Below are 8,736 nucleotides of genomic sequence, written 5' to 3'. Positions count from 1 at the left end.
CTATATTGAAGGGGCTAAGTTCAGTAAGTGATTTGGAGCCGTTTGATTTGATTATTAGAAAACGGGGAAAACTTCCATCAAATGAAATGTTACCACTTGAATCTTCTTGCGATTTTCGTTTTTTGTTTGTATATCCATGATTAAAGTTATTAAAATTCGTCTCCCGGGTTCCCCAGCCACCTCGGACTCCAACATGGGGATGTGCGATGGAGACGGATATCCAGTCTCCGCACATCAAGGATACCAGAGAGATATACTCGCATAAATTGCAAATATTTACAACCTACACAATTAGCCCATTAGCCACCGCCTTCTTGGATATTTGAAAATGCCGAAAAGTTGAACCTAAAAATACCACAAGCACAACAATAATGTCGTGCTGAACGATCTTCAAGGATCGAAAATATAACATCATTGATTAAATGTACGGGGAGACTTTTTACAGCCGCCACACGGCACAAATAACACGGATGTGATCATAAAATAGATAAATACAGAATCCCTAAAGAAAGCCCAACACGGCAAAATTATAAATGTTGCAGGCTCGGTTTGATTGAGCCTGTTCATGGACGGTACTGGAAAGTGCAAGTTACCGTCCACGCCCCCCTAGCACCGGCTTAAGCAGAATTCAACATTTAAACGTGAAATAGTAAAATTTTGAATTTAGAAACTTCCGCAGATGTGTTCATACGGCGGTTATCATGGAACCTTCAATGTGACACTTCCGTGCCATTCCATGAAAAGCGGCGTATGGTCCCCAAGTAATAAAAAGCGTGTGCCCTAAACGAGAAAACAATGGGCGGAACTAAATAAAATGGAATTTTGAAAGGGGATCAGAGATTATGAAGCCTGCATATCACAGATAAGACGTCAAAAGACAAATTTAAAAAGCAGGCAACATATCCTAAGGGTGATTCAACATTATTCAAGTAGGAATATTGGAACCACCCAATTAGAAAATGCCGAAAAGTTGAACCTAAAAATACCACAAGCACAACAATAATGTCGTGCTGAACGATCTTCAAGGATCGAAAATATAACATCATTGATTAAATGTACGGGGAGACTTTTTACAGCCGCCACACGGCACAAATAACACGGATGTGATCATAAAATAGATAAATACAGAATCCCTAAAGAAAGCCCAACACGGCAAAATTATAAATGTTGCAGGCTCGGTTTGATTGAGCCTGTTCATGGACGGTAGATAAATCATGTAGATAGAACAATTTGTATCAAGGTGCTCAAAGATCCCGTTTGTTGTTATTATGGATGTAACATATAGTGGTCTCCGGGTCACGGTATTTAGCCACATTGAATTTACATGAGCACAGATCAGCCAGCGCTACGTTCCTGTCAAGCAGTTTACAAGTACTAATTGCATTCACTTTCGCACGGAACCGAAACTGTTGTATATATAATAGAAAATAGATGAATACAGAATCCCTAAAGAAAGCCCAACACGGCAAAATTGAAAATGTTGCAGGCTCGGTTTGATTGAGCCTGTTCATGGACGGTACTGGAACGTGCAAGTTACCGTCCACGCCCCCTAGCACCGGCTTAAGCAGAATTCAACATTTAAACGTGAAATAGTAAAATTTTGAATTTAGAAACATCCGCAGATGTGTTCATACGGCGGTTATCATGGAACCTTCAATGTGACACTTCCGTGCCATTCCATGAAAAGCGGCGTATGGTCCCCAAGTAATAAAAAGCGTGTGCCCTAAACGAGAAAACAATGGGCGGAACTAAATAAAATGGAATTTTGAAAGGGGATCGGAGGTTATGAAGCCTGCGTATCACAGATAAGACGTCAAAAGACAAATTTAAAAAGGATTTCATGATCATTCACAATGAAAGTGAACTGCACCGTCTGGAAGTCGAACCAATCGCATAAAATTCATATCCTTACTGCCGCTTGTCTACTCTTCGCTCGTAGCCAAGACTAAGCGAAAACGATGATCTGATTTTTATGAGATTGGAAGTCGAACTCGAGTCGCCCGATTCACTGTTCAAAGGTACCTATTGAGCTAATCGGGAGGCTGTTGAAACTTACAATATTAATAAATCTTGATTGTAGCATCGGATATATGATATTAAACCATTAGAAATGCGTGACAGGGTCCTTAACTCTATTTGCCTCTTACCTTTATTACAAAAGGCAATAGAGTTCGTTCAGTATCATAAAAGAGATAACTTTATCAATGTACGGGGAGACTTTTTACAGCCGCCACACGGCACAAATAACACGGATGTGATCATAAAATAGATAAATACAGAATCCCTTAAGAAAGCCCAACACCCCTCTGTCTTTGCCCTGTCCTGTTTTTGTTTAGGGTCCCCCTGGGCTCCTTGCCATTGGTTCTTGTTGCTGGGTCATATGGGGGTTGCGTTCATTGAACGCCGCCTTTCCTTGTTGATCTTGTTTATCATATTTTATCAAAGCAACAAACAGCTATTGAGAATAATATTTTAATCAGGAAATGGTATTCTTATCATGCAACTGGCATAAAGTTTGATATAATCTTATTTCACTTGCAGTTAGCTTCTCATAACATTTTGAATTTTATTGAAAATTAAGTCAGATATATTTTCCCGTACCAAAAGGAAAGGTTTGCCGTAAACTCGCCGCAACTTTGCCGCAAATTCGCTGCAAACCTTTTAGTTCGCCGAAACACTGTGTCAAGAGTTTGCCAGATATCGCCACTAGTGGCAACTCTGTAGCAAACATTTGGCGACTTTGCGGCAAATTCACCAGAATATTAAGTAGTTCGCCAAAAGTTTGCCAGAAACTTTCAGTGGAAAACTAATTTGCCAGAGATTGCCAGAATCTTTCTATGAAAAAAAATATTCACTGAAAGTTCACCAGAAACTTTTCTATAAAAACAAGTTTGCCAGATAATCGCCACAAACACATCAGTTCTGAAAGTTAATCAACTTTGTTCAGTAAATAACTATTTTGCCAAGGAATTATATTATTATGCACATATAAAAAAAGTCCTTCATGTACCTACCTATATATAACCTACCTACCTACCTACCCAACCCTATTTTAATGGGTCGGGAAGTGGAAACAAACATATTTTTATTTTTTGCCTAAGAGTTATCAAATTGAAACATCATATGTATCATGGAGGGTATTGTAGTTCACAATAACAGTTAAAAAATTATAAGGTAGAAGACCCATAATGAAATCGGCAATCTTCGACAATTACCGCCATATCTCGCGATTTATCGTAACGAACTTCGTTTGTTTACGTATAAAGTCGGAATTCTAATAATAGCGGATATCCCCGGTCACGTGGTAGTATTCCCCAAGAAAATGACGTAATTTCCGTAGATATCTAACATGGCGTCTTACAGGCGTGATATGCTCGGTCGATTCAAAAAAGTGTAAAAAGATGCAGAAAACCCAAGTATTGCGACTTAATTATAGAACATAACTATAGTGCAGGTAACCAGTATTACGGGTCAACCAAACCAGCTCTACAAAACATCAACTCTTCCTAAATCGGTTGATAATGGAAAAGGGGAAGAAGAATCGTTGAGACTTGAGTTTGGCGTGTTACGGTCAACCCTAAGATTTTGTAAAAAATGTAGACTTGACAACATGTTAGGTGAATTTAAACAGGGTGTGTCTGGATATTTATATGTGAAATGTCGAAACACAGAAATTATGCGGTCATGTGAATTGTGTTCCCTATGGAAAAACACAGACTCTAATAGTAGTAGATTGAAGACCTGGGAAAGTTGGAATGCCATGTTTCGTTGTCAACACAAAATTAGGACCAGGTAAGCGATTAATGTATTGCATCATACTTTAGATTAACAACAGATTATCAACAGATTATATATAGTTTTATCAAGGTATGCTTCACTTTACTTCATGGCATGTTCGATGAATAAATACGAGCGTGTCAGATTCCTGGCACGATTATTGGTGGACTTTCCCTACGGGGTTATCTTCAGCGTTCATGTCATGTCATAGTATATAAACGGGTACGCTGAAGACCTTAAGCTAACCAAAATGAATATACATTTATCAGTGTTTATCTACTTGTCTTCCAATGATGTAAAATTATGCGGACCAAATTTATGTTTCAGATTTATAAATAATTAATTTATTATACAGAATACATGTATCTTGTTTGTGTTGAGCTGTAAAACACTACTCCTTATTGTGAAGGAAGTGGCTAGCCGTACGGGCCCGTACGGCTAGCCAAAAGTTCTAGCCGTACGTGACTCACGTACTCCATTTAATTTTGAAAAGTGCCGTACAGCTAGCCAATACAGTGTGTCCTGGCTAGTCGTACATGACTCACGTACGGCTAGAACTTTTGGCTAGCCGTACGGGCCTGTACAGCTAGCCACTTCCTATTGTGAAATTTTTTATAAACTTCCCTCTGAACTGTTTTAATTTCCCCAAAGTCACTGAGAAATTTGACAAACAAATGATAAAACGTTGCTAAATTAAATCTTGCAACAATGCAATTTTTATTAAGACATTACAGAATCCTACATGTACATTATATGAAAGACACAGTTTACACTAGGCTGCCAATACCCACAGTCACAGTAATATTCAACATACAATGTACATGAGGCAGCTAAAAATAGCTCTATATAAATTTATGCAATGTGTTATTATCACGGTTATGTAAATTACAATCCATGTGAAGTTTTTTTTTGACAAAATATTTGTATACTTAATGAAATAATTTGTTTCTTTACATTTTCTTACAGCAATGATTGATAGTGTAGGTGGGCCGGTGAGGGGAGGGTCAACAATTTGTTGTCATCACTCAATATACCAACAATTGGAAATAAAAACATGAAAAGAAATGGAGAGACGTGTTGGAAATATCATTGAGACAGTGGCTTTTATCTGTCTATGTCGACAGAATCTGCTGCGAAAGATCAAGAAAATTGAGTAAGACACATTTACAATGATATTTTCGAAATAACATGTAATTGAATTGGAAGAATTTGAAAAATTATTTTGTAATTATTATGTCTATGCAGCTTATCATGGTATAATCCTATATTGCTGGTATACTCGTGGTTTAGGGAACCAAAGAATATTATACAATCCATATATGAGAAAAGAATTTTTAAACAATGGCTTTGTTGTTTTTGCATGTTACTCTATATTCATGTACATATTTCTTTTTTCAAAATAACATGAATGTGTAATTGTTTTTTAAAAAAAGTATTTATTTCTACATGACAAACTGGGTCCGCCTGGGCTCCTTGCCATTGGTACTTGTTGCTGGGTCATATGGGGGTTGCGTTCATTGAACGCCGCCTTTCCTTGTTGATCTTGTTTATCATATTTTACCTTCATTGGTTTAAGACTAAAATTCTTATTAAATACATGCATTCTTTTTAAGGGATGTGCATCATGAAGAATCAATGGTATCAGAACACAACATCATGGAAGGTCTTATTGACAAGATCTTGGAGGATGTCCTTTGCCAGATGCCTCGCCAGCACTAAAGTGAGTACTGGTAGTTTGTTTTCTGTATTTTGTTTATTTACGAAAGTAAAGGACTATGCAAAACTGACTGGTGTTGTTGAACTGTTTGTGTTATGTCAGTTGCTTCAATATATGAATATCTCTCCATATACTGTTTGTACATATGTATTTTTTTTTATTCAAGGTCTATTCTTCAGTCAGATGCTACAGTTACAAATGACAGTGAATGGTCAGATTTATACAATTGTGATGAACAATCCTCAACAATACATCAAACAAAAATGCCTATTAAACTGTAAGTTGAAATCTATGAGGTTTTTTTATATATATTTATAATCATGGTGTAGCAATTAAATGATAATACTGTGATAATTTTGTAATGCTATTTGGGGTCGTCTTCAATAGAAACAATTTGATGTATCTTCATGTGATGAATAATCGATATGCAGTCCGAATTATTTCATAAAAGTGATTACTAAAATTGGTCAGGAAAAAGTCGTGCAATCAGCATTAATAATTAACAAAACTAATTCTAGTATGAACATTGTGTTACATTAATTATAAATAAGTTATTGTCAATTCATTGGTGTAGTTTCTCAATATTTGTCAATATTACGTTTAAAGATGAATTTTAAATTACAGAAAATATTTTTGAAATATTTTTACAATTACAGTTCTCACAGACAGTCAAAGGTTGAAAACAAATCAGAAGTGGTCCACATCTTGAAAAACCTCACAGCAGATTAAGACTTTCCCCGAAATTTCCCTGTAAAACCCGCAGTGGTATGTCCAGTGCAGTAGATACTGCCTGGCACAAAAGAGGATTTGACAGTTTAACATGTAAGTAAAATAAGATTATTTTTATGCCCCCACAATGTGGGAGCATATAGCGTTGCACTTGTCAGTTCGTCCCAAAATCTTGTGAACGCAACTCCTCTTAAACCGGATGGCAGATTTTGCTTAAACTTCCAGAGATGAACAACCTTAATGTGTAGATGGTAGTAAAGGAAGGAATATTTGCTGCAACCAAATTTAACAGAATTATGGCCCTTTGTTGATTTTTTCACTATATACTATGTAGAAATTTTGTGAACGCAACTCCTCTTTAACCGGATGGCAGATTTTGCTTAAACTTCCAGGGATTAACAAACTTAATGTGTAGATGGTAATAAAGGAATTTTTGATGCAACCAAATTTAACAGAATTATGGCCCTTTGTTGATTTTTAGTTTTCAACTTGTGGCACATGTAGTCCAAAAACTATTTGACCTAGAGTCATAAGATTGACAGAACAGTGGCATGTGGGGGCATCCGTGTCCTATGGACACATTTCTAGTTTTTGGTAAGGGTTGTCTCTCCATAATTTATGACTGACAAATGAATTATAAATTATTCTGATTTTAAACACTATCGCAATTATATGATATTGTATAGAATAATTATTGATGGTGTATTACCAAACAAATATTTATACATTCGCACTTTTTTGCCTAAATGTGGAAAAACAGTATGTTTCTGCAATTGCTTAATCAGATTATAACTATCATGGTTTCTTTTTGGTAGACGATTGGCAGAAATAGAAAAAAATGTTATACGCGGTATGATCAAAAATTTCTTGGCCCGATATACTTCTAGACACTACACTGACATTTACACACGATACGTCGATACCGATTTCTTTTTGAAGATTACTGACGGAGTTACACGCGATTTTACACGGATTTACATAAAACACATTTTGATCAGCAGAGGGGTGTGTCATTTAGACCAAATGGAGGAAGTTGAAATCAAAGCCGTCATTAAGTACCTCTGTAAGAAAAGGATGTCCCAAAAGGGAATCCATGAAGACCTCAACGATACTTCAGGGAATGAGTACCCTTCCCAAAGCAGTGTGAACAAATGGGATGTTGAATTTAAGAGGAGCAGGGAGAGCATTTGAGATGATGAGTGGCCTTTGCGGTTTTACACAGACTGAGTAACATAAAACATACTTTGATCAGTAGAGGGGTGTGTAATTAAGATCAAATGGAGAAAGTTGAAATCAGAGCTGTCATTAAGTACCTCTGTCCCAAAGGAAATCCATTAAGACTTCATGAATATACATGGGAAGGAGTCTCCTTCCTAAAGCACTGTGAATAAATTGGCTGCTTAATTCAAGAGTGGCAAGGAGAACATATGACATGATGAGCGCCCGGGGCGGCCAAAAGATGCCACAAAAGATGAAACTGCCGAAGTTGTGCACGATCTGGTCATGTGCGACAGAATGCGAGCCATGCGAATTATTGCTAGGGAAGTGGGTATAAGCTTTGGTTCAGTTCAGGTAAATCTGACTGATGTGTATGGAATGTCAAATGTTTCCGCTAGTTGGGTCCCCAGACAGTTGACGGACGACCAGAAACGGACCAGGCTTGACATTTTAAGATATCTTTTGTCTCGCTACGACGATGAATCTGATTTTATCAACCGGATCGTAACCAAAGATGAAACTTCGATCCAGATTTAAAAAAAACAGAGCGTGCAGTGGAAGCACCCTGACTCCGCCCTCCGAAGAAATCCAATAGGATGCCATCAGCAGGGAAAATGATGGCTTTAATTTTCTAGGATAGTCAGGGAATACTTATGAATGACTTTCTTGAGCAAGGTCGTGCCATAAACGGTACGTTCTATGCAGACGAAGTGAGACGTCTTCCTCAAGAAATCGCTTGTAAAAGGGGGAGAGCATACTGACCCAAGGCGTTTTGCACCTGCACGACAATACGCAAGCTCACACATCCCAAGTTGTGAGGGCTGCTGCTACTAACTGCGGCTTTGAAATTTTTGAAATTCCCCATATTCTCCGGACTTGCCCCCTCCCCCCACCCTCTGACTTCTACATGTTTTCGAATGTGAAAACCAAGCTTCGTGGTAGACGTTTCGGTGGCAATAAAGGTGTCATGGAGGCGGTTAATGATTTCGTTGCAGATCAACATAGAGAGTTCGTTTTGAAGGGTTAAACAAGGTGGATCATATGTGGGCAGAGTGCAATAATGTAGAGGGCAATTATATTGAAAAGCAAGACCAATTAGTTCGGTTCTCACTATCGGAAGAACATCGGGCCAAGCACTTTTTTGATGAATTCTCGTACTTAGCTTATTTGTTTACTTAAAAGTAATACTTTAAAGCAGTTCAAAATGTGGTCAGTATACACAAGCAATAGTAAAATTAAAATGTATAAGGACACATTTATTGAACCTTGGATGGAACAATTAAAATTTTTTTGGT

General features: G+C 37.4%; 1 long non-coding RNA gene across 1 annotated transcript; it reads left to right on the top strand.

Moving 5' to 3' along the window:
* The first annotated feature begins 5,110 nt into the window (after nt 1-5,110).
* LOC132753836 (uncharacterized) lies at nt 5,111-6,648 on the top strand. Its single transcript, XR_009629021.1, has 3 exons — nt 5,111-5,497; nt 5,661-5,771; nt 6,151-6,648. It is a non-coding gene; the product is annotated as an uncharacterized LOC132753836 (long non-coding RNA).
* The last annotated feature ends 2,088 nt before the right edge of the window (nt 6,649-8,736 follow it).

The sequence above is a fragment of the Ruditapes philippinarum genome, unplaced genomic scaffold (genome assembly GCF_026571515.1).
Source record: "Ruditapes philippinarum isolate M1 unplaced genomic scaffold, ASM2657151v2 ctg16625_1_1_1_1, whole genome shotgun sequence".
Lineage (NCBI taxonomy): Eukaryota > Metazoa > Mollusca > Bivalvia > Venerida > Veneridae > Ruditapes > Ruditapes philippinarum.
The sequence above is the reverse complement of the archived record's forward strand: the minus strand, read 5'-3'. Positions and strand labels throughout refer to the sequence as shown.